Source organism: Dermacentor andersoni, chromosome 5 (assembly GCF_023375885.2).
Source record: "Dermacentor andersoni chromosome 5, qqDerAnde1_hic_scaffold, whole genome shotgun sequence".
Taxonomy (NCBI): domain Eukaryota; kingdom Metazoa; phylum Arthropoda; class Arachnida; order Ixodida; family Ixodidae; genus Dermacentor; species Dermacentor andersoni.
In genome coordinates, this window is record NC_092818.1 from 184,576,876 (window position 1) to 184,602,605 (window position 25,730).

At 44.6% G+C, this 25,730-nt stretch overlaps 1 protein-coding gene across 1 annotated transcript in view; it reads right to left on the minus strand.

Moving 5' to 3' along the window:
* The window catches only part of LOC129385172 (neprilysin-1-like), a 206,804-nt gene extending 203,758 nt beyond the window's left edge, over positions 1 to 3,046 (minus strand). Inside the window, exon 1 of the mRNA XM_055071413.2 lies at positions 2,994 to 3,046. The gene's annotated coding sequence lies outside the window, so the exon portion shown is untranslated. The remainder of the gene's footprint in view (positions 1 to 2,993) is intronic.
* Between the last annotated feature and the right edge of the window lie 22,684 nt (positions 3,047 to 25,730).

Here is a 25,730-nt window from a genome sequence, read left to right on the forward strand (position 1 = left end):
TTGTAATGCAGCATGAGTGACGTTATGCTCCAGCTGATTCTGATTTGGGCCTGAGTGTGCTACTATTTATAGAATAGCCGGCTTGTCGTAACTTGAAATCACGTAAATGTTGCGGAGAAAATTTTTGCAGAGGGCACCTGAAAAGTGAGCTTTAAGTTTCAGCAGCTCAAAATTACAACTTCAGCTCTGGTTACAAGCATTGAAGATTGCTGCGAGCCTAAAAGATGGAACCGATATAGCTCAGCACGTTTTAAATCACTTCCTGAACAATGTAAGCAAGGTAAAAGCTCTGCATTGCATGATGCTCCTGAAAAATTATTTCGCTCCGGCCAGTGTTACACATAATTATGCGAGAGAGACCAAATGGTCCTAAAATGATTGCCATGAGCTTTCGTTTGTGCGATTAGATGTTATGCCCGGTTGATCATATTTCTGTATTTGACTCGTCACCGCTGGCAAATATAAGGGGCACAGATGACCCTCTATTGACTCGTGGTCTTCCTAAGACTCGAGTTTTCTCTATTTTCCTGTACTTGTATGTGTAGTAGTAATGCATACATTCTTGTTTCCCTCCCCACCCTACGTTGGTTGTCATTAATAGGTTATCCTGCTAACTGCTTAATAAAAGCGGCATCTTGCAAGACACCACAGCAATTCTTGTTATTTAGACATGTCACGTCGCTTTAAAAGACCGTTTTAGGGCTTGCCTTCTTGATTTACGAGAAACACTGATGTGCACTTGCCAGGCATGTAGGTATAGTGACAAGTGACAATGAGCAAACTTCGCTAGACTTTCAGTTCAACAGGTGGGAGAGAAGCAGTGGCTATTGAAGTTCTGAGTTCCCGTAATAACGTACATGCGTGTGTTCACACGTACGTGTACAGGTATTTGATGTTAGGTGACCACACATATCTTCTGTCCAACCTAGACCACGAAAACGTAACGATTCTATTACACTTTCTTTCGTAATCACACTTTCTCCGCAGCTCGGGTGACTGTTCGCGTACGTTATAACCAGGATCGGCTGGCACTGAGAGCTAGATGATAAGAAAGGGATAAGATCAAGTGAGAAATGTTTACATTGTGCAGTTCCTCGTTTACACATAGTGTGGTGAGGCATTGGCATGTGGAAAGTATTTGCATGCGCATGCTGCACAGTGAACTGGTTGAACAGGCCTTGGAACTTACTTCATGATGAAATCCAGAACCAATCTATAAGAATTATTACAAGCAATTCACGCTTTACAAATGGAAAATCACTACTACATGAAAACCGCATCCTGACCATTTCAGAACTCACCAAATACAATCTAGGGATATTATTTTACAGATATATGACTAAGGAACTTCCATCGATCTGCTTCTCCCCTTGTGACCTGACAGTTCATAGTCCCACTAGAGTTGCACTTAACAATAATTTCCGCCTACCTAAAGTGCGTACTAACTTGGGTAAACGGACTGCGGAATTTTTCTCGATATCGCTTTGGAATACTCTACCACCTATAATCAAAAATGCAAAAAATTTATACCAGTATAATAGATAATCTCATCTCTCATCTGCGCTACTGTTACTTTAAACAATGTATGCCATCATGTGTCTTTAACAGGAGGTCCCAATACAGTCTTCGACTATGGGACTACCACCCTGCTATACTAAACAAATGTAATTTTCTGTATTTTACTAATAAATAAATTCTGAAAAAAATGATGGAGTTAATTTTTCTCCAACTGTGGATCGTAAAATTATTATGAACCAAGTAAGGCGTATTACGAGTGCTGCCGTTTCCATTGTTGCTTTTGCACAGTGATATTGTTATTGGCAGCCTTCAAAATACACCAAGATAAACAAACAAGCATGTCCCTACGCTCTGAGTATGTGACGGCAGCTAAGAGTAAAACATAACCTTTGCATACCCACTGAACTACAGCCTGCGTAAGAACGCTGGTGACCAGGTTTCTCAATTAGTATCCCTCGTTTACTAACTGCTCTATGACATTAGTGAGTCGGCGTCAACTGCGAACCGGAAGCCCTAATGCCATTCATTAGCCTTAACTAAAACTAAAACTTAACTAAAAAGCAAGCAGTTCTATCAGTCTGATTCGGGAGCAACCTGGCGCTAAATACGTTGGCATCTTTGTTTGGGCGTAGATAAAGAAAAATGGCTAGGCTTATAGCGGATATCTTTCAATTTCAATGACGGTAAGACTCAGCTTGCCGTCACATTATGTTCGAGCGACAATATTACAGGTTGCCCACGATTGATAGGTTTGAATCACTGCTGAGATCATCACATCGAGTATCTTACGAATTCACGCATATTTTATTTGCTTATGCTGATGCTGATGCTGATTTGCTGATGTACGAGTGAAGAAGGGATAACGGCTGTTCGTTTATTTTAAATTCGTTCAACTTATGTTTCGAACTGCAGGTTTGATTCTGATATATGGATAATCGAGGATTTCCTCACGCGTTGCTTAGACGACGCAACTTGACAAAGTGATTATGCCCGAACCAACGCAGGCTAGTAAAGCGCTACTAAAGTTTAACGGGTTTACAGACATATTGAACCCCTTCTTGCGAAATTTTCTGCTTTGCTATGTTCCATATGCTGATCAAATTGCGTCCTTAGTTCTTCCTTTCTCGGAGAAGCAATATACGTTACTATGAAAAATAGCGGTTCGGTTTTAATTATTGAAATATTGTTAGAATAAATAGTATAATTTTCTCCAGAAGTGAGGAAGTTTGTCTCAAGGCATATGTAATAAAAAGAAGGACACCAAATAAACGCATGCAGCGTAAAATGTAGCAATGAATTAAGGCATTTTTGGTGCGTGTTCTAAACGCTGTAGTCCGGAACATTTGGCCTCTCTGAGCATCTTGTGCCTAAAATACTTAGCACCAGACCGAACTCCGGAAATATGTTAATGTTTGCCGTAGACACTTCATCTGGGCCCTTGAGGCATGTTTCACGATTTTCAGTTGCAGACTCACCAGTTGCAGACGTCGGTGACAGCAAATGCCAGGGCCACCCGAGCCCGAATGCCCCGAAGAGAAGCTTTCTCTGCCCTGGAAAAGTTGAGCGACCATTTATTTATTCATTTGAAGTACCTTACAGGCTCGTAGTGCAATATGTAAAGGGGGGGGGGGGGGGGCAAAAAATCCCGACAGTGCATGCACAATCAGATGGAAAAGAAGGAAGTACAATTCATGGTAAATAAAATTTGTGCACATAATGGCAGTAAAGGAGAGGCAACTAAGCAATGCCGAAATAACGAGAAGAAATTTATTTATATTGCAGTACTGAGACTTAGTACATGAATGTTCGTTCATGTGTTTATTTGTCCAGTTTGGTGATTGTTGGCAACTTTTCGACGATCACTATCACGTAAGAGAAGAGGAGTAGCCGGCGCCACACATAGGCACAAAGCTCTCTTTAAATACATTTAATAAAAAAAAAGTTGCGGGGAAGTACACACGGGGCATAAGTGCATGTCTGAGCAGTCACAGAAAGGAGTTCAGGGCTTGGAGGAAAACCTGGGGGTCAGAAGGAAGCGACACTGGTGGTGTGCTGTGTAGACATGGTGGGTGAGTCATATGGACAGCCGTGTTCTCAAACGGACTCGGACTGCGTCCCTCAATCCAATGCACTGCAATGCTGAAGGGTGATGAGTTGTTTACCCTGTGTATGCGTGTAGTGATTTAGAATGACTTAGCGACTTTCTTCATTTTTTATAGCACAGAGCGAGTCAGTGTAGATGTTAAGCTCCGCAACAACTGGTAATGTGGACACGAATTTGATAACATCATCCATGAGTTGTAGTTCTGGTTACAAGGAGTCCGTTGTTTCGATGATATAGATACGCCTATACTTAATTGCTAGCTGTCTAGGGCTCAAGAAGGACACCTGGCCTCCTTGTAGAGTGATCGCTACATTTACGAGTTATATGCGAATTTTTACATATAGTGACAATACCTACAACCAATAAACATTGCGATTCAGGGAAGTAATCGACAAAACGTAACATTACTTAACCAACAGTAAATAACAACAAAACGGAAATAGGTGGGAACTTCTTTGCTTTAGTATTAGACCAGAACGAACTGGCTTAATTGAAGGGAGTGCGATCATTCTTCCCTGTTTTTCTTTCCTTTGTGCTTATATTGAATGATGAGTGATAACTGCGGCTTGAAGAAGGCCTAAAAGTCCATGTTCATGTCTTAAATTTCAAATAAAATTTCATTTCTGATTGCCATAGGGAAAACTTGAATACCTTCGTTAAAGAGAGCCGGTATCCTGTTCAATATAAGACAAAAATGTAGCAAAGTTGGCTGCAGTTGTAATAAATTGAAGCGGAGCTCTGATACCTCACTCATTTAGTAGGCCCATTAGCGGCGTCAGAGTGAACTTTTCATTCAATGTTCCAAGCGGAAGCAGCCATACGAAGTGTTGTGCACTTTGATTGAGGGAAAATGAACGATTAGATCTATTGAGAAGGACGAGCAGTCATGGTAAATATCGAACTCTGCACACTAGAAGAACACGAGCAATTATCGTAAGGATATGGTGGATCTTTAACAATGGCGCGGATTTGAGCCTGTTCTTGTCTAATTCCGCTTGTGCAGGAGAAGGCACGAACAGAATTAGAGAAAAACTTACGCTGTAATGCGTTACCCAGCCTTTCAGTTATATTTAATGAAGAAAACGCAGCGCACCCGCAAGCATATATGAATGCGAAAAGCTTTCAGGATAACATGTAGTGAGCTAGAGAAAATCAGTCCTCATGAAAAGCTCCACATCGCAACATTAGCTGATCATCGCAAAAGCGGAGAGCTGATTACTCTTCCCCTTAAATCGTAATATTTATTTCAATTATTTAGCGCATACATTTCGAAGTGACCTTCCCGACCACTCTTTTGGTTCAAAAGAATAATTAATCAGGCATTATCGGCAAATAGCAAGAAATGCATTGAAATGTTGAGTCTGTCCAGAAAAAGGCGCCAAACTACTTTTCTTCTATTGCATGGGAGGACCAATAACAGAAACGCTGTTTGATTTTGCGCGGCTGTTCTGTCTGTTCTGCAAGCGTGCGAGAGAATGGCTCGTTTGATTAATGAATCGCCCCTAAAACGTACACCACGTGTATATTTAATTCGAAACAATCACCTTCCGTTCTAGCTTAATGATCCTTTGCAGGCAAGGCACGAAAGGAGAAACAGGAATCGGGAAAGTTGAAGGCAGATAGATAAGTCTCTAGTGCGCATAAGCTGTGCGCATTCAACAACAAACCGGTGAGTTTGCATTCCTTAACCTAGACTACTTGCTGCAGGATTTGGTGGGTTTGGCCGTGGTGTTACGCAAGATAGAAAAGAATACGTCGTCCCCCAACATTTTTTTGTTAATTCAAAGCACCTTATAATTAAAGCAATGCCATGGCAGCAAGTAAACTGAGCTTTACCAAATCCGGAAAATTTCAGTTCTTTTTCTTCACATCATCCGTTCTTTAAAAAATGCGTGGGACATCTGTCAATTTTAATACTTTGATTCAATGTTATACTATCAGCATGCAGCGCTGGTCATGGAACAATTTCACATATTCGCTCTCAAACATGATGTTGTCTAAAACTATCCTTAAGAATCGAGAGAACGCGAAAAGATGAATTAATTGAAGAATTTTTACTTCACGAACAATACAGTTCCCGTGACAGGCACCGTAATTAATTTAGGGTCGGAATAAACTTCTGACCTCCTGTGGTGACCACCCGGCTAAACAATGTACAAGCAGTAAATAAAATATACGAGTTTCCTTTCCGATTTGTCCCTTGCAGTGCCCATGGCCTCTATGGCGTAGAATTGATATTGTGGTTTGGCGCTCAGTGGCAGAACGACAACCCCTGAACCACCATGTCAGCAGTGAAAAGTCAAATACCTCGGGGCCTAAACGTGCAGTGTGGCACTGAGGACGCTGTGTATGGGTCCCGCGTTCGAAAGCAGACCCCCCCCCTCGTTTGCGGCGTGAAAGCCGAAGGCGCGAAGTATGCGCGCTTTTCACAGCTTGTGCATTCCGAAAGCTTAGAGCCATTCTTAAACAGAGAGAGCATTCCAAGTGGAGCGCCCGACTCGCAAATGCGCAACGCGCCGCGCTAGCCCAGTGGCTGTGGCATTGCCCTGCTGAACTTGTAGTCGTGGATTCAACCAAATGTAAAAACGATCATGCACTTAGATTTATGCGCAAGTTAAAGAACATCATGTGGTCAAAATCAATTCATAGACCCCCACACAGCGTACATCAATATTACAGCATGGTTTTGGCACGTAAAACCCAAGAAATATTTTTTTCCGAATGCGCATTGCTACGATGATGTAAGTTCAAATTCCAGTGGTGGCAGGTGTGGGCAAACTTTTCTTTTCTTCACCTTATGACCCTGATGATGTTGAAGTTACGAAGTGGCCTGACGACGACAAAGATGCGTCGAGGCCGACAATGCTCGCACTCAGCGTAGCATATAGCAAGGGTGGCTGGATGGAGGCACGAACGAGGCAAATCAGGCAAAGCACACCGTTTACGTATCTGTTTGAGCACTTTTAGCAAAATAGGTGTTGGTCTCTACTCTAGTACTTATATCACGGATGGGAACGGTACCGTAAAAAATTAAGGAGAACGATCGAACGAGAATCATGCAACTTGTAACTAGGGTAAAAGGTTATTTAAATGATATATTTTCACGGTTAGTATAAACACGACCTAGATGCTGATGGACTAGCAATCGGCACCACTTCGACTTTTCCGTCGTCTTCCCTGCAGCCACGCTGAGCCTGCCTTTGTCTGCGGTTGTTCCAGATCATTACGGTGGCTCCGGACCACTGGCAGCACCTTCCCGCTGCATTACCTACACGTCGGTGGTCGAAGACGAGGGGTAGGGCGTGAGCCTGTCTACGGGAGCAACGTCACTTGATACTGAAAACGACATAGAGGAACCGGCCGGGACGATCTCATACGGTCACTTGTCGCACCACGCGGTTTGAACCGGCGTAACGTGACAGCAGCTCCTCGAAACGCGTTACACAGCGGGTGGGTGAGCAAAAAAGCACAAGAGAATCCAGGGTTTGTTGTGTTCTTGCGTGGCTCGGTGTGGCACACAGCGGGTAAGTGACCAAAAAAGCCCAAGAGAATGCGCGGCTTGGTGTCGGCAATGGTATAGAAGTCTTTGATTCTCCTTGGACTCATGCTGGCGAAACGCGGGTGACCTGCCGCGTGTGGTTAACGTGGGCGATGACGTAGCGCGCATATTCACCGGCAGGAGGTGCAGTCAAAGGGTTCAGCGGCAAGGCGGGTTCTCAGCCGTACAAAAAAACAGAATGGTTAATAAGCGGTTGTGTTAAGGCGGGATTAATTATAAGCTAATGTCACATTTGGTAAATGAGGATACCAGTCAAATACTTCGTACTTCGAGAGCATGTCGGTGAGGCTCCGGTTGAGACGTGCAGTGAGTTTGTTCGTCATAGGATAATATGAAGTGGTGAACTTGTGCCTTTAGCAAGCACCAACTAGGCAAACAAGCAGTTCTGTTGCCGCCTGTGTTGTCTTTATGTGTCTTCCTTTTGTGAGTGTTCAATTGCGGCAAAAAACATGTCCTTTAACTTGTGCCTGGTCGGGCAGAAGCGCAGCAACGCTGAAGTTTACGTGCAGCTGCTCCGTATTAAAATGAATGATGTTCAAGAGCCTGCATAATAATTGACAATTTTCCTTTTTGCATTCTTTTTCTTCTCGGTAGCTAAGCAAATAACTATTGTTCTGTCCGAGCGCACCACATATATATAGATGCGGCCAAAAATATTTACGCGGGGCCATTCACATGTACGGAAATATTTGGGAATAAAGACACACAAAAAATGTCTCTGAACGAAATGTGACATAATCTTGTCTTTCAGATCGCGAAAGCGGACACTTTGAGCTAATATAGTGGTAGAAAATAATTCCCATTAGATCGCGTTGACAGATGGCTGAAGAAGGATGGTGTTTCTTCCTTGCGTTTTTTTTTCTGTTACCTTGTTATTTTGTAATGATGACGTTTCTTTCAAGAGCATTTCAATACTTCTTCATCGCTGCCTATGTATAGAAGGTGGCGTTGCTGGAAGACCGCATTTTATGCTCTTGAAAAGCGTGTTCAAGCTTTTTCATGAAAAGCGTGTGGTTAACGCCGCTATTAAATAGAGACAATGAATCCATAATTACTGTCTACAATTGTAGCTTGTGTGGTCAACAATATTTTCATTAAAGGATGCGTGTGTGCGTGTGTGTCTGTGTATGTGTGTATATGTGTATGCGCGTCTGTGTGTTTCCTTCTTTTTCTGCAATCTCCCTCTCTTTCTATATGTATGTGCTACCCAGTGCAGGGTAGCAAACTGGATATCTATCTTCCGGTTAACCTCCCTGCCTTTCGTATGGTATTTACCTCTCTCTCAGATACGAAGTCCGAAATCTGTCCTAACTGAAAACGTGAGCATACAGCGCAAGCAGAAGTACTACTGAGTATGAACTCAAGGACATAGTTGACTAAGCCAAAAGCACAAACAACGAAAGATTAGGATATCTTGGAGACAGTGAAAGATGTCGCACTACAATGGCGCAACGCTGTTAATGAGGGAGGCGTGACCTGGGACAACCCGAGCACCAGTGCCACAACGAACGACATGGCTTCGCGAATTACGACATCTCTAGCTATTGCGAGAACTTCACGCAAGTAAAAGCAGCAGTAATGAAGGAAAATCGCTGTAGAATTTTGCAATAGAGACATGTGATCAATGACAGACTATAAGCACCGAGACATGCCACAGGTAATGTCAATGACTCATTCACAGGCGTTAGCGACCAAATTTTTTGCTACTATAGTTCGCGCGGCCCTCAGACGCCGTCTGAGGCCTTAGATATATTTAATAAAGTCTACGTAAGGGCGGTCTATGTAAATTACTTATTGAAGAAATAGTACACGAAAAGGGTGTGTCGACATTGGTTTGCATGAGCTGGCACAGAGGTTAGTTACCTACTACCGTTCACGTCGTCACACATTAGGCACAATTGCATGTCTGAGAGAACAGTTGAAAAAGTGACTGATTCTTCAGGGGATACACGTAGCCTTATAGCAGAGAACCCTATTAGTGCTACTGTTTTAGTCAGTCTATTACTTTTTCTTTGAGTAGGCGTACTGAGCTTCAATTTCTGTTTAGTCGCAGCTAAGAAACGGTAGCTTATTAGATGAAAATTCGTTGCGCACAGGAAAAGCAGACTACGAATGCTGAAATAACGCGAGGGTTTGATGAATTTTGAATTTACAAGTGCCAGCCTCTCGGCGAATCAAGGTAGCGGAAAACTTACATCGAGACCATCTCAATTACTGTGTTCTGAATTGCTCAGCGGCATTGAACGAAAGTAAGATTTCTTTCTTAGAATATAATTGATGTGCAAAAGAGGCTCACTCATGACTTAAATCTTCCTTCCCACTTCTCCTAAAAAAAAAAAGATAGAAGAATCTGTTCACCATTACATTCCTGTGTTATGATCAGATGAACCAGCCTTCTGGCGGGTATAAATATTGTAGGGAGGCTGAAACAATTCCTGATTTAGACTTCTTTTCTAGCAAAAATAGAACAAATTGTTATTGAAAAGCTTACCAGGCTCATACTAATTAGGAATTTCAAATAAATGCAGATGCATTAGAACGGAATTCTTGCAGTCCTTATCTTTGTCTGCTTGTTTGAATGTATCCTTCCGATTTAATTTCATAGACGTGAATGAAGGCTCGCGAGTCTTTTTGTGACTTACGAGTGCAGAGTAAGTCATCGAGGTGTTGTTACCATGTAAAAAGAAATTGACAAGAAAAAAAGACAGCGAAGGCTCCAAGAAGCTCTTTAGAGGATTGTTCACGGAGCAGCTAGCCGCCTTAGCGTGTTCGCGTGAACATTTGTCACTGTCGTGACTGCCGGCTACCTTCAGCCGATTGACGTTCTGCTGAACCATTTTTTCGCGTGATTTGGATTTCCTCGCGCTTTTTTTATTTTTATTTTTACATGTGCCTCAAGGAACAAGTGCGTTGCCGTAGCCACTGATTACCTCACGCGAGCGCACAATACTAGATCAGCTATTGATGTTGAGGACACTCTGCTCAACGGCCATGTTTTACGCCGGGGCGCGTCACGTAAGTTACAGTTAGTGGCCGTACCTACTTATTCACCTATGTTCTATCCAGCGCAAATGGAGCATTCGCGAACAAATAACCGAACGAGTCTTTAAATTGCACGGTGGCCAAGATCCACGCAATGAACACGTCTCCACTGACCATCGTGTTCAGGAGATTGCCTTTCAGCCACTCCTTTCGGCGCGATACTGCTGGTAAATCGATATTTCTTTTATTATTTGACTGAGAACCGACGTTACCACTAGATATTTACTTTCCCCGTGTTAGGGCACCGGCTAGCGAGCATCTTCGTGATGCCATTACATGGTCCACTCGCTCATGAAAGATTGACCGCACTCGGTTTACTGCGTAAAAAGCTGGCCAGACGTGTTTTCATGACTGTCAATACCGGAAAGATGAATTTTTGCAATGATGACTCGTGTTCCTTTGGTCAAGATCCGGACGAGCACGTGCGATAAGATTCTGCGGTTGCATAGCATGTAATTTTGACCGGCAAAGTAGTGCCAGTACTGGAGCGCGCCTCTGTTCGGCGTAATCAGACAAGGCGTCACGACATAGAACCTGAGCACATAATGTCGGCTCATAGGTATCTCTAACGCACACAGATAATTCAATAGAATATCCCATAATATTGAACGGCTTCTCTGGTTTTCTTACGGTATTTCCAATATTTAGTCTGCTCTATTTTGGGGCAACAGTGTCTATGCTCCTGCCTCTCATCAACATTATTCTCTCGACAAACATCCCCTTCATGATCTTGACACAAATAGCTATAATGGGGACGAAGCTGTGCTTGTGTCCTGCGCTACTAGTTACCTGGCTAGCTCAGGCAAACTTATTGTTATCTAGATTTCGACACTGCGCTGTAGTGGTGTACTCTTGGAAAGAAAAAATTATAAATACTCTGTTTTTCTTCCACCTAAATAGATATAAACCATGACATATGTAATGTAATGGATCTCGCTTTCCAAAGTATAACATAAAGTACTTGGTTAGCAATACTTAGGTTATTGGATTTTCTCTTGCACACAGACTTCGTCCGCTGTCCAACTTCAGGTTGAGTTCCATCCTTTAGCCCATTCAAATAATGAAACGTGCAAAAAAAGAAAGTAAGAAAGAAGAAAAGGAAGGAAATTGTTTTTCCGACCGGAATCCTGGTGTCTGACCCTGCAGATCTGGGGCTTATAGAAACTGGTATACGAAGTTTGCTATGGTGAAGTCGTTCCTTTTTCGAAAGGCAACTACGGTGCTACGGCCTTGGCTCGTCTCCACAGCAACGACACCCATTCTCAGCCCTAGCCCTCCATCAAGGCCGCTCACAGGTTGATATAGCCGAAGATTTCTGCGTGAAGATTGCGGGCAGTGTGGTCACCATCAATAGCGAAATTCTGGGCGAGGTTCCTGCGACACGCTTCCCAGAATTGAATTTGTCCTTCTCACTTGAGGAATTGGACGCTGCTCTGGCCACATGCAGGCGCTCATCGTCGCCAGGACCAGACGGCATCACCTACCCTGCTTTATGCCACCTAGGTGAAGATGGCCGAAGCAGACTTCTGGAACGCTTTAACCAGTCATGGAATGATAGCGTCGTTCCTGAGCGGTGGAAGTCCAGCCGCTTGATACCACTCCTGAAGCCTGGAAAGTCGCCACTTGACCTAGCGTCCTACCGACCCATTGCGCTGTCCAGCTGTGTTGGGAAGGTCCTGGAAAGAATGATTCTCACCCGCCTAGAATGGTATCTTGAGCGCCACAACGTATACCCCGAGGCCATGGCTAGATTTAGAAGAGGCCGTTCCTCTATTGACAACGTCATCAACCTAGTCACGTCTGTACAACAAGAAAAACACCACAAGCGTATATCGGTTGCACTATTCCTCGACGTGAAAAGCGCCTATGATAATGTAACGCATGAAGCCATCCTTCATGCCATGGAAAATAACGGAATTGGTGGACGCATGTTTCGGTGGATTCGGATCTATCTATTCAAAAGATCCTTCTTTGTGCACAGTGCAGATGGCCGAACCGCTGATCATTACACTTGCCGTGGCGTCCCTCAGGGTGGGGTTCTAAGCCCCACTTTGTTCAACCTTGCAATCCTTGGACTTGCAGACGTTCTACCACATACAGTAAACCTTTCCATATATGCTGACGACATATGCATATGGGCCTCGACAGTTACACGTCTCCAGGTGCGTGCACGCCTCCAAAAAGCAGTGACCCTAACATCATCGTACCTGCATGCTCAAGGCCTCAGCATTTCGACCGAAAAGTGCGCCTTAGTCGCTTTTGCCCACAAGCCCATGACCTGGTACCCCATTTCTATTGACCACCTACCAATTTCCTACGCAAAAACTCACCGATTCCTAGGCGTTATTATAGACAGAGACCTTTCATGGAGCCCCCACATCTCATACTTGAAGAAGAGGCTTACTTCTATCTCCCATATACTAAGGTTTCTTGCCGGTAAAACGTGGGGCACATCCGTGGCATCTATGCTTCAACTAAACAGGACGCTCTTCCTAGGATACCTGCGATACAGCACACCAGTGCTGTCCAATGCTAACAAAACTAACATCCATGTCCTACAGAGCATTCAAGGCCAAGTCCTTCGAACATGTCTGGGGCTACCTCGAAATGCTTCAACCGTGGCAACAATTGTCACCGCGAGAGACCACCCAATAATGACCTATATAGCTATCGACGCACTCCGGGTGCATCTTCGCCATATATCCAGAGTCCCTGACCATCATCTCGCTCGCTTGCCTGAGAAAAGACCCAAGGCAGCGTTCTCCAGATCAATTGCGGCTAACCGGCACTATTTGTCTTTGAGGCACTCACCCGCAACAAGAACGCCATCCCCTATGTGGTGCTTGAAGAAGCCTCCTGTGCACCTTGCTGTTCCAGGAATAGTGAAGAAAGCCAGCCTGACCACCGCGGCTCTCAAGCAGATCACATTGGAACTTCTGCATTGTTCATACGCTAACCGAATTGATGTTTACACGGATGGTTCCGTCTCGGAAAATTCTACGGGCACCGTTGTTCTACCATCTGAATCGGTCGTCATCATGTTTAAGACTTCACACGTAACGACATCTACAGGTTCCGAACTGGTCGCTCTTCGCGCTGCTGTCGAATACATTGAAAAAGAACCGCCCAACAAATGGGCAATATGTTGTGACTCGAAAGCAGCCCTCCAGACCTTGCGAAGTTTACGACGTGGCAATTATGAACAGCTGGTGTCACAAATCAACGAAACCTGCCATTGCGCTTCTGAACGAGGACATGATATCATATTTCAGTGGCTGCCGCGACATTGTGGCATCGTTGGTAATCACCCCGCCGATGACGCTGCCCGACGTGCCCAGGCTGGCTCACCGACAGTCCTTATACCTTTATCCAGAGTCGACGCTGAAAGAGAGCTTCGCAGTCTCTCTCGTACCATCACGTTAGCTTACTGGCATACACCACAGAACTCTAAGTGTCGTTAAAAAGCCTCGACCCATCATCATCATCATCAGCATCATCATCATCATCATCATCGTCGTCGTCGTCGTCGTCATCATCATCATCATCATCATCAGCCTGGTTATGCCCACTGCAGGGCAAAGGCCTCTCCCATACTTCTCCAACTACCCCGGTCATGTACTAATTGTGGCCATGTTGTCCCTGCAAACTTCTTAATCTCATCCGCCCACCTAACTTTCTGCCGCCCTCTGCTACGCTTTCCTTCCCTTGGAATGCATTCCGTAACTCTTAATGACCATCGGTTATCTTCCCTCCTCATTACGTGTCCTGCCCATGCCCATTTCTTTTTCTTGATTTCAACTAAGATATCATTAACTCGCGTTTGTTCCCTCACCCAATCTGCTCTTTTCTTATCTCTTAACGTTACACCTATCATTCTTCTTTCCATAGCTCGTTGCGTCGTCCTCAATTTAAGTAGAACCCTTTTCGTAAGCCTCCAGGTTTCTGCCCCATGCGTGAGTACTGGTAAGACACAGCTGTTATAAGCTTTTCTCTTGAGGGATAATGGCAACCTGCTGTTCATGATCTGAGAATGCCTGCCAAACGCACCCCAGCCCATTCTTATCCTTCTGATTATTTCAGTCTCATGATCCGGATCCGCAGTCACTACCTGTCCTAAGTAGATGTATTCCCTTACCACTTCCAGTGCCTCACTACCTATTGTAAACTGCTGTTCCCTTCCGAGACTGTTAAACATTACTTTAGTTTTCTGCAGATTAATTTTAGACCCACCTTTCGGCTTTGCCTCTCCAGATCAGTGAGCATGCATTGCAGTTGGTCCCCTGAGTTACTAAGCAAGGCAATATCATCAGCGAATCGCAAGTTACTAAGGTATTCTCCATTAACTCTTATCCCCAATTCTTCCCAATCCAGGACTCTGAATACCTCCTGTAAACACGCTGTGAATAGCATCGGGGAGATCGTATCTCCCTGCCTGATGCCTTTCTTTATTGGGATTTTGTTGCTTTCTTTATGGAGGACTACGGTGGCCGTGGAGCTGCTATAGATATCTTTCAGTATTTTTACATACAGCTCGTCTACACCCTGATTCCGCAATGCCTCCATGACTGCTGAAGTTTCGACTGAATCACTGAAACTTAAATTACCAGCGAACCTTCCACGACGTGACGCAACACTGCTGTGTTGGCTGTGGGTAGGAGTAGCATTCACCAACTCCTACAGCTATCGTATTGGAATGGCGGATTCACCAATGTGCGCTAAGGGAAAGTGTGAAGAGACCATCAGTCACCTTCTGTGCCACTGTTCTCGCTTCGATAATCAACGTGAGACTCTCCAGTGTGCCTTAAATAGACTGGATGATAGGCCATTTACGGAAGCGAAGATCTTGGGAGCCTGGCCTCATAGTTTATTAGCCCAGAAAGCAGTTCGAGCGCTTTTTCGCTACCTGAGGGCAACAGACTTGAGTGCCACACTATAGAATCCTACATCTAAGTTCTCTCTCTCTATCTCTTTCACTCCCCATTCCCCTTCCCACGTGTAGGGTAGCAAACTGGACTCAGTCTGGTTAACCTCCCTGCCTTTCCGTCTTCCCTTCTCTCTCTCTCTCTCTCTCTACGGTGCTTCCTTACACTAGAAGGTGAAGCAAGAGATGTTCAGTACACTATATGATCGAAAACGGCGCCGAAAATGCAGGTTTTCTGCAAAGAAGCTGTGCACAACTCTCTTTTGCGATATCAACATGAGTGACTTATGCGATTTCATGGCAAACTTCCTGTCATTTGAAGGAAAACAGTGTCAAACTTGTCAAAAGCATAGAAGATAGCTTTCTGATATTTTTTTTCTTGGAGCCGACCAAATAAGCCCCGTTTTGATTATGAGGGGAGGATTCTAGAATAATCTTGAGTATCCGGGTTTCTTTACCGTGCACCCGATGCATGGTACTTGAGAGGAATATTTAGCGCGGGCCCAACTCCGACGCGGCCTATTCAAGTACATGCAAAAGGCGAAATAGCTTTTCTGAGATAACACCTGAACCGATTTTAACGAAATTTGTTGCATTTGAGAGAGAAAGTTAAATTCTAGTGACTGCTGGACGCGGAATTTTGATTTAGGGCCGGATCTTACAGAAAAAAATTTTCAAGAATTTGAGAGCTCGAAAAAAATAAACGCATGAAGTTTATAAATTGATAGCTCTGCATCAAGAACAGATATCGCGGTTCTGTAGACAGCATCCATTAGATCATTCAGAGGGAACAAACTGGATATGTCAATCTATATCTTACGTGGATTTGTTACGTTGCGTACAAGGGTTCTGCAAAAGCTGTATTTCCATATTAATGATGTTTTTTTAATTCATGTGTAAAAATCAATTTTGTGCGATTTATATATGCTATCAGATGCAATTCATAAATTGGGATATCATCTTTCCTTGCTGAGTTAAAAAGTTGTAAACTTGATAGTTTCGTTTTCTGAAACACTTGTTTCGTTTTGATAAACACTTGACGATCTAAATAAAAAATTCGAAGCCCACAGCCGATTTTTTCTTTTAAATGCAATAAACCTCGTCAAGTTTGGTGGAGTGGTTGCTGAGAAAACGGAGTTCTCCTTTTACATGTATTTAGATAGGAGCTACGGAGCTAAAGCTTCCTCTTAAGAGTTATAAGCCGCCGTAATCGGAATGTGGCTGCCGCCGCCGGAATCAAACCCATGCCCTCGTGCTGAGTAGTGGAGCGCCACAGCCACGCAGCTATATCTCGGTGGTTCTAGAGGCCCTATAACGTAAAACTACTCTAATCTGTTCTTATTCAAATCTCCTGAGGCCTAGTTTACGTAACCACCGATAAGTACCGCAGCGTTATTTGGAAAGCCCAATCAAACACGTTCCTCGTTTATAGGGGGTCACTTTTTTCTTGCTTTCAAAGCGAACAGCATTACCTACATTGAGCAGTTTTTCTTATCTAATAGGCTGACATGACGCGAGGACCGCGCTCAAGTGGAGAGGGTTTCGATGGGGTGGAGCCAGCACAGTGAAAGTAGATAGCCGGGTGCTGCTGGAGTCTGCGATTGGTCCCGCTTTCCTTTACTAAGCTTGAGATGGCTGGTAGGAAATTCACGCGGCGTGCGACGGAAGGTTACAAATGCCGCTAAAACGTATCCTCAGCAAAGAATACTTGGTAGAGCAATGCCGTATATGTGCCAAAAGGGCTCAGTAACGTTATACCGCCAGGCAAAATTTTTTCATTATGTTCAAATGAGTCTATGCTCTCGGGCAGCTGTTGAATTACTTAAGCGCAGGCGAAAGCAAGCTGTTACACAGAGAAACCCACAGTGGCAAAACGAGCTGACGAAATCTGACCGAATGAAACCCATGTCTGATTGTGGTCGTTCTTGATTCAGTATCAAAAGTTAGCTCTACCTGCCGGGCTCATAATGCAGTGCCCACTATGAATATTATATCATTGCGACAAAATTATACGACACTCGAGGCGTGCTCGCACTGTCGCCGTCGGCGCCACCGCGCTGTCGGAAGTGCAACGGCGCATGTACGGCACTCGCGACCAGCCCGCTGTGGCCACTTGGGCCGCATGCTGGCCTAGCGTATCCGCGGCCCGCGCGCCGCGTTTTAGAGGTCACGTGATGCACCACGGGTGCAAGGGTGAGCACTCGAAGTTCCGCGTGTGAGAAAAAAAACATGTTTTTTCTGGTCAAAAGCTAAGTTAAGGCAGTGTTCCATTGTGTAAAGAAAGTCCAATTCAATATTAGAGGTTGATGACGATTGCTGAACACAGCTGAATATACATTCAAGATACTGTGCGAAGCATTCAAGGTGAAATCAGCTGTAAAATCTGTGGAGTCACGTAACACTGACACCTCACAGGGTAAAAAATTAATGTGGCGTCGCTACCGTGACTGCTAGCATGATGAATAGGGAACAATAATAAGACGATGAGAACAATCTAAAACACTATGCATGACCAACGAAAGTTCTGGATATATTACTCTATAACAGGTATGTTGACTGCGCACCACTAGTACCTGCGCAGTTTCATTCTTTTGTGGCTGGCATGATGCGCTTCCTGCTTATCCACAATCCGGAACAATACTCTTGACACTTTGAGTTTTTTTTTATACTATAGCAACGCGTCCCTCTGCGTATTTTCGTTGCTCAGCGCCCTGAAATGACCACAAACTCGAGGAGAAAACTCTCTTCATGCACAAAATACGGACGATTGTGGTGCCTGGTCATTAGCCTGTCATTTGCCACGGTACTTCGCGCATTGTGGTTGCGGTAACAAAGCAACATTTCAGGAGTACAGTTGCGGCAGCTAAGCTAGAACAGACTTTTGTTTGCACCCGAAACAATGCTGGGAAGGCTAAATGTGCCTGTTTCGCTGACGCAACAAAGGAGTGCCCTACGCGCCGTTTTGCTCTAATTACTATAGGAGGCTCTTGAGCGTTACGACTTGCGGGAGCATAAATATAAAAAAATAAGTCCTTTTAGAACATTTTTCAGGCGCACTGTTAGGTTTTTAACAATAATTAATCCTACCTAGCTGTTGCCTATGGATGGAATTTTTTTTATCACTGAGACTAAAAGTCATTACATCATTTCTCCTGCGTAAAAATGTGGCACTAATATATGAAGGCTGAATTGAGCAAGTTAGTAATAATGCCTGTCTAAACTTTAATGATGACTTTACGGCATGAATCAATACCAAATTGCTCAAAAGCTCTCGTAGCGTGTTCGCTTTCTTCGCTTTTATCTAGTCTTAGCACTAAATTTTCCTCAATGTGGTACTGTTCAGCGGAAAAGCTTTGTTGCAGAAAAATCCTAGAAAAAATGCGCAGCCCTTCCACTGTGGGAAGACGGAAGACCAGCGAAGCTGTTGGTTTTGTTTAAGTATATGTTAAATTATTTAATTTGGTGGGTATGTTAAATTGGTTGAGAAGACACGACACATAACCTCGTTGTTTACTCCTGCCTTGTTTTTTTCTTTAAATTCCATTCAATTGGTCACCATATTGATCATTACCTTAAGGTCGTTTTCGTAAACTTTTATTGGTTGCTCGTCGATTCTAGACATATTTTTGTAAAATGTGAGATCAATGCACGATCTGTTGCGTGTTGTTGTTGGCACACCTACTTCCCTGCAACACTTTAAGCCAAAGCGTTTCAACATGAACGACGAGATCCACCTTCCGTCGGGCCTGCTGATGTCAACGTTAATGTGCCCCACGACGACGATGAATATGCAGTTGTCGAGATACACCTAGCTGAACACGTCAGTCAGAAAGACTTCTACCTCTCGCTTTGAGGTTGCGGAAGGGAAGTAAACCGCCATCCCCTCTCCCCTCCCCGAGCCTACAGGAGTATGTGCCGTTGAGCATTCACCCTTTCTGCACTATCAGCAAGGTCATCCCACATGATGATTTGTTTTTGTCAACATCCCGTACACATTCGATTCCAGATTCTAGCCATACACAGCTTCGCTGTAAAAATAGGACTTCTCCTTTCTCAGGCGAAAGGTGCCGATCGAGCACGCACTTTCTGAGATGCACGCTTTACGTAATATACGTATGCATATTGCGCAGCAATATCCGAAGCGTTATAATAGAGCCTCACGAAAAGACGCACTAGAACATGGCCGAAATATACAGCGCCGGGCAGTGTTTACTACACGGTGACAACAACTGCAGGCAAGAGCGTCATGACTAATGTGCACCTGTTCACGTTAGTTTCTTCAGTTCTTGAAGTTTCGAATGCGTCCAGGCAAACACTCAGGCTTTGTACAACAGAGACAAATACTAGCAGGGGTCGGTACAGGCATTTTGTTTTGTCAGTGATGGTAACATAAATTTGTTGCAGATGCGTTGAGCACTGTCGCTCTAGCCACAAATGCCGGCAACAACCTCGCTGTCCCCCTCTTTAGGCATTTCGTTGCTGTGTTTCCTCACCAGCCTCCCTGCGCCTTACAGTTGTCGTCTTATGCTAGTTCCTTTGGCTACAGTGCCCGCGGTGTGTGCTAACGTTTTCATGCGCACTCGTCGCCTCAGCGTTGCCGCTCAAATATTGTCCAACCACCTAGGTCACCGACTCCAGTCACATCATACCATAAAAACATAATTGCTTATCTATTATTTACGCAAACTTCTTTAGCTGACACCGTCATCGTCACCACCTTATGTCCACTGCCGTATGAAGGCCTCTCCCAGCCATTTTAGTTACCCATTAGCCCACTATTTCGTGAACATGGGAAGTTCGTTACACAACCAGGTCACCTCATCAGCCACTTCATGGCTGTATTCTGCTGCCCTGGGCACCAAATTTATTACTTGAACAGAGCATCAATTATCTGCGTGTGAAGTGTACATATAACCTCTTCGCCAGCGCCAATTAGCAACGGGCTGTTCAGTGAAAGGTGCTACTCTGCCCTTGGGCACACAAATCAACGAAACGAGCCACCAAGGTTCTGTTACAATTTCGCTTTAACACAGGCTTCGATTTAAGGCCGTGAATGGGCGCTTCGGACCCGAATGTGCATATAGTCGCATTCTATTGCCCACCCTTGTGGTCCTTTCTTGCTTTCTTAATTCTCTTCCTGTTCACCCTGGACAGAACAGCAGGTTAGCGGACTATTACCCCAGGCTAACCTCTCTGTGTTTCCTCAAATGAATTGTTCTATCTCTCTCTGCAAAAGTGCGGTCCTCCTCTTCACACATTCAGCAAAAAATGATGGTTTGCTGTAACTAAGCTATTCGTATATGCATACTTTTGCGAAAAAATAAGGCAGACTTCACAGAGTGAGTGAGTAAGTGAGTGAGTGGCAATATCTAACCCGTAGGAGCAGTATTTATCTATACCTCTGGCCAGTAGTCATAATGACAAAAAGTAGCTAATTCTGTGCACAGGGCTGTCAGTGCTGTTTCACAACAACCACCAAATATTCCTTTATGTGTATCCTCTTCAGTTAATACTGAGGTTAGCACCTTCTGGTGTAACAAAAAATATTGTTGCTGATGCAGGAAAGGACAAGAACAGGGAACGTTTAAATCAGTTCATTATTTTCTTTTCTTTTCTGCAAGGCGTCCGCTTCAACTTTTGCCTAAGCATTTTCATCGACTGTTTTGCAACACTACTAGTATAGGAATGGATAACGTAGTGAAGACTGCGCTTCAATTTCATTTTTGCGTAAAAACAGCTCGTATCTCATTTTATCTTCCCAGCTGCAGCCAGCGATTTTCCCGAGGGAAAAAAAGGGACCACATGCTTTCCTTTCGATGAATGGAAGACACATTATTCTCAGTGTCTCCAGAAACCACTGGCTCCGTGCCATAGCCAAAACAGTGAATCCGTTATAGACCAAGCAAGCGAATGGTTCAACTCCGGAGTCACATTTCCTTCACTAAATGCGAGACACTGCAACAACAATTGTGCGTGAGTGCGTCGTACGTGAGCAAAAAGGACATCGTAACGACGTAAGCCGAGAGCCAGTGAGCCAGAACGAGCTCACAAAAGCACCATTGCATTTCTTGTTTTTACTCGCGCGCAAGTTCATGGCCATAGAAGCGACAAAACCCAGAGTGCTGTCATGAAAATGGCATTGCGCATATGAAAACTGCCTGGTGTGTCTCCCACGTGTTTGTTTTATTTCATTTTTCTTAAATTGAAGTGTTTGGACACTTAAGGAAAAAGAATAGGCGTGCCATAAGACAACACGGCATTCTTTTTCTTATGCGTGCAGGGCTGAAGTGAAGGAAAAGAATAAAATAATCCGAGGCGCTAAATCTTTTGTCAGACACATTAAAAGGAAATGACAGATATTAAAACCACATAAAGTCTAGGAGAAGTTAACTGTTACGATTAATCAGAATGTAGAATATAAGGTAAAGGCAAACGAAAATAAATAAAATGGCAGTTAGCCACCCTTGGAGACGAAACACATATCTCAAAAGTTAAGGCTGTGGCTAAAGGTAAGTCCGACGTATCCCTTGAACTGCTTTTACAACTTCGTTAGACGTATCAGGCAGTTTCTTTATGGAAGTGGGTACGACTTGTTGGTTTCGGCATGTTTCACTTACGATCATAGGACACGCCGAACAGCTAAATACGCGCTTTCCTCGCGTCAACGCTCCAGCTGTGCATGCTGCGGTTGAGTGCGCCTCGGTGAGCACAGGCTGGCGTGCTCATTACTATCCGCAGCAACTGGTGCATGTTCTTCCACGGCATTGATGCGTGCTTTCTTAGAAAGAAACATGCCTCCCATTCGGTGCCTCTCGGCGTTACAGTGTCACAACGTGTGCTTCTCGCAAATGGAACAATGATACAATTAGGCTCCGCTAGCGATATATTTGAGTGGTTGCTGGAGATTCATCCGTGTCGCAGCTGTTTTTCGAATATGTCACAATTACGAAGATGTCGAAGTCGAAATAGCAACCCACCAATTAACAGGAACGTTAACTAACCGGAACTGGCCAAGTTCAACTCATCGCTGGACCGAACAGTCAATTAGCTCCACTGACTGCTCCTCAAGTCTCCTTCAGTTTTCATTCGAGAACAAGTGAGGGGGACCCTTGTTGCACAATTTGCTCTGTGAGTCAAAAGCAGGTTTTTCTATGTTTCATCCGGAAACTGTGCTTCAAACATACCACAATGCAAGCCAATAATATGAACATGAAAATTGGTAGAACGTGTATTCTACGCCGTTTGAGACGTCGTGCTACTACATGCGTTCAAAAGTATACTCGACCGTTGTCCGTACATACTTATAATATGATGGTGCTTCGTATAGCTAAAGTAGCAAATTCTGTAGGTGGGATTGTGCGCTAACATGATGGCTAAGCTACATGCAGTAGCTCGCCTTTGTGGTAATCAGTGCCAGCGTGGCTGAGGGTTCGCCTTTCATACGGAACCGACTATTAGAAGTTAGAAGTGGCTGTAGGCGTGCGATAGATTCTACAGGAATGGTTAGGGTATAGAATGTACGTAAGATTCTCAAGCGTTAGCCTTCCGAAACGACAAGATTGTCATACTTTATGGAACAGAAACCTCTGCAGCTTGCCGCGAGTGAATAATATCACGAGTAGAGAATGAAATAGAAGTTGCTCGTTCTTAGTAGCGCGTTAAGATATCCTACTGCTGCACTGAACTACTTGGTTTTGGTTCGATACCAGGTCCGTACAGAATTTTTAGAGATCTGTCTTCAGGTGGCAGTCTGCCTGAGGGAGCGAAAACCTTTTTCGCAACCTATTTCGAACAAGAGCAACAGGACAGCTAACAATACGTCCTTAATGCTGCCCAACAGCCACAGCTGTCGTAGTTGCTGCCCCCAACATATAGAAAACACGCTTAGACGCATGATTCGAACGTTTATTACATACCGTTGCCGAGTGGTAGCGAGAAAGCAGTGCTTGCTGCCATATTGCCATTGTCAGGTAAGTTGCACAAGTCGTTTTAGCCGCGTCAGGCAAAATGCCAGCCCGAAAAAAAAAAAATAATAATAATCGAAAGAAAGTAAGGAGTCGCATCGAACCCGGGTACTTCAACGTAGCAGGCAAAAGTTATACCGCAACGCATCCAGCAAGGCACAGCGACATGCTTACTGACCGAAAACTTCACGAGGTTATACCGCAGGATCTTTGTTTAATTTGGTGTTTTAGAAGGCCAATTCTCCTTCACTATACGCACATTTTACTGTACTCATTTATTTATTACGTATTTAACAGCGACAGCCACGCGTTTTTCGATAGAAAACAGAGTCTTCAGCCGCGCTGGCACTGATTGCCGTCAAAGCCGGATAATGCACGTATGTTCTCCCTCTTGCTTGCGTAGAATCCGACATGGCACATATGTGATGACGGCGAGGTTTGCTTGCGTGATGGACAGCTTGGTGTGTATTATAACCACTGTACTCTGAAGGCAGTTTGAAGCTTTGTGGGATAGTTTCTCCTTTATGGATCTGCCGTATCTTAACCACTTGATCAAATGGATACCTCAGACCTACTTTTAGATATTTCGTTAAAATAAACATCCTTAACTTCCCCTAAGCTCTCTGTGGCTCCGTTGTCTATCCCTACGTGTGTTAATGAATAAAAAAATCGAGTGCTTCGGATCCCTCTACTGTGCCCGCTGATTGGATGACGAAGTCCTCGAACATGGCACTCTTGATGTTATGAGGTATATAGTCGAGCTGGGCGTATTAGCCAGCTGCCGGCATCTAGACTTTTAATCTCACCACTATTATGCTAATGCCTAAACTTCGTTCGGCAGTGAACATTCTGCATTTACGATATATAGATATTTTTGCTTATGTTTTGCTGAAAGTACGCATTATTAGACGGATTCCAAGAGTTGACTTTGCGCATGGTTTCTCAGAGAGCTTTTATTTTTTTTTGGCACGGTTTATAGACGTATGGGTGATGAGCAGGAAACTCACGCTTAGGCTTCCTCACCCGCCGCTCCGAATCACGGATACTGAAAACGACGATCTAGCCAGCCTGAGTGCAGTCTTCAAGGCCCCGACACCTTCTTGACTTCATGTACGGAGTGCGCCAGTTTCTCGACTGGAAAAACTCTTGTATGGGTCTTTACGTGCTAGTTTCTCGACGTCATTGTTTGATAAGTTTGACGAGATACCAAGAAATGGAGTAGAGATTTTTGGGAAACCATCGACACACTAAAGTGAATACGCGGCCATGTTTTTATCTACAGACGTGGTCGGTATAACGTGCGGTTTGTGCGAAAGTGCCGATTGTGAGTGCCCCTATTTATGTGAAATGCGCGTGGCTTACCTTAAAGCCCCGGCCGCGCCTCTCAGAATGCAGTTACGGTGGTCGTTTTCCTGGTTTGCATGGACGCCTGGAATATAAGGCAGGTGGATTCGTATTTAATGGTACATTTGGTACACTACAGACTGCTTTCATGGTTACTGTGAAAAATGATTAGGATAGTACCCGTTCGCGTTCAAGTGACAAAGTAATGTTGGGCACAAGTGTTGGGAGGAGCCTACCCGGTTCACCTTTTGGCCTCCTTGTTACTGCGCGCGGAGGGTCCAGTCAATTAGGGATCTCCTTCGGTCACTCGCCGACGTGCCACGACTCGAGTGACTGTCACCTATCGTGTGAAGCTGTGTAGCTTAATACCTATCTTCACATGTTCTTTCTTTAACTTTTTAGCACGCTGACGAGCAGCTTTGCAAATGTTCCGCCTTTTTTTTTATTTTCTGCGCCGGCTGCCTTTTGAGAAGAGAGAGAGAGAGAGACAAAGGAGAGGAAAGACAGGGAGGTTAGCCAGTGTAAGTCCCGGCTGGCTACCCTGTGCTGGGGAAAGGGGTAAAGGGAATAAAAGGAGAAAAAAGAAGAGGAAAAAAAATGGGGAAAAAAAAAAGAAAATTGACACAGTAACGCGAAACTACGCGCAACAACGTTCAGAGGCGGTCACACAATTGGCATGTCCTTAAAAACTTCAACAAAGCCCTTAAGGCCTTGAGTGCCGAAGCCCGTCTGGACCAGTGTCCTAGAGCTTTTTCCTCTGTAAAGGGGCGATTGTCCAGTTTTGCGAGAGCGGTCACGAGCACTTTTCTTCGCACTGCGTAACGGGGACAGTCACAAAGCAGGTGTTCAATCGTCTCCTCGCAGCCGCAGGTGTCACAAGTAGGGCTGTCGGCCATTCCAATGCGGAATGAATAGGAGTTTGTGAATGCCACGCCGAGCCACAGGCGGCACAGAAGTGTTGCTTCCGCTCGTGGCAACCCTGGTGGTAGGCGGAGTTGCAGACGTGGATCCAATTTGTGGAGACGTGCATTCGTGAATGCACTGGTGTTCCACAGATTCTGTGTAAGCTCGCGGGCGAGGGAGCGAAGACTTGTGGCTGCATCTGTTCTTGACAGCGGTATGGGTGTAATCTGGGCACCATCATGAGCCGACCGGGCAGCGTCATCCGCACTGTCATTTCCTGAAATTCCACAGTGACCCGGTATCCACTGGTAGATGATGTTGTGTCCCTTGTTGATTGCGTGATGGTGGAGTAGTCGGATGTCTGCGACTAGTTGC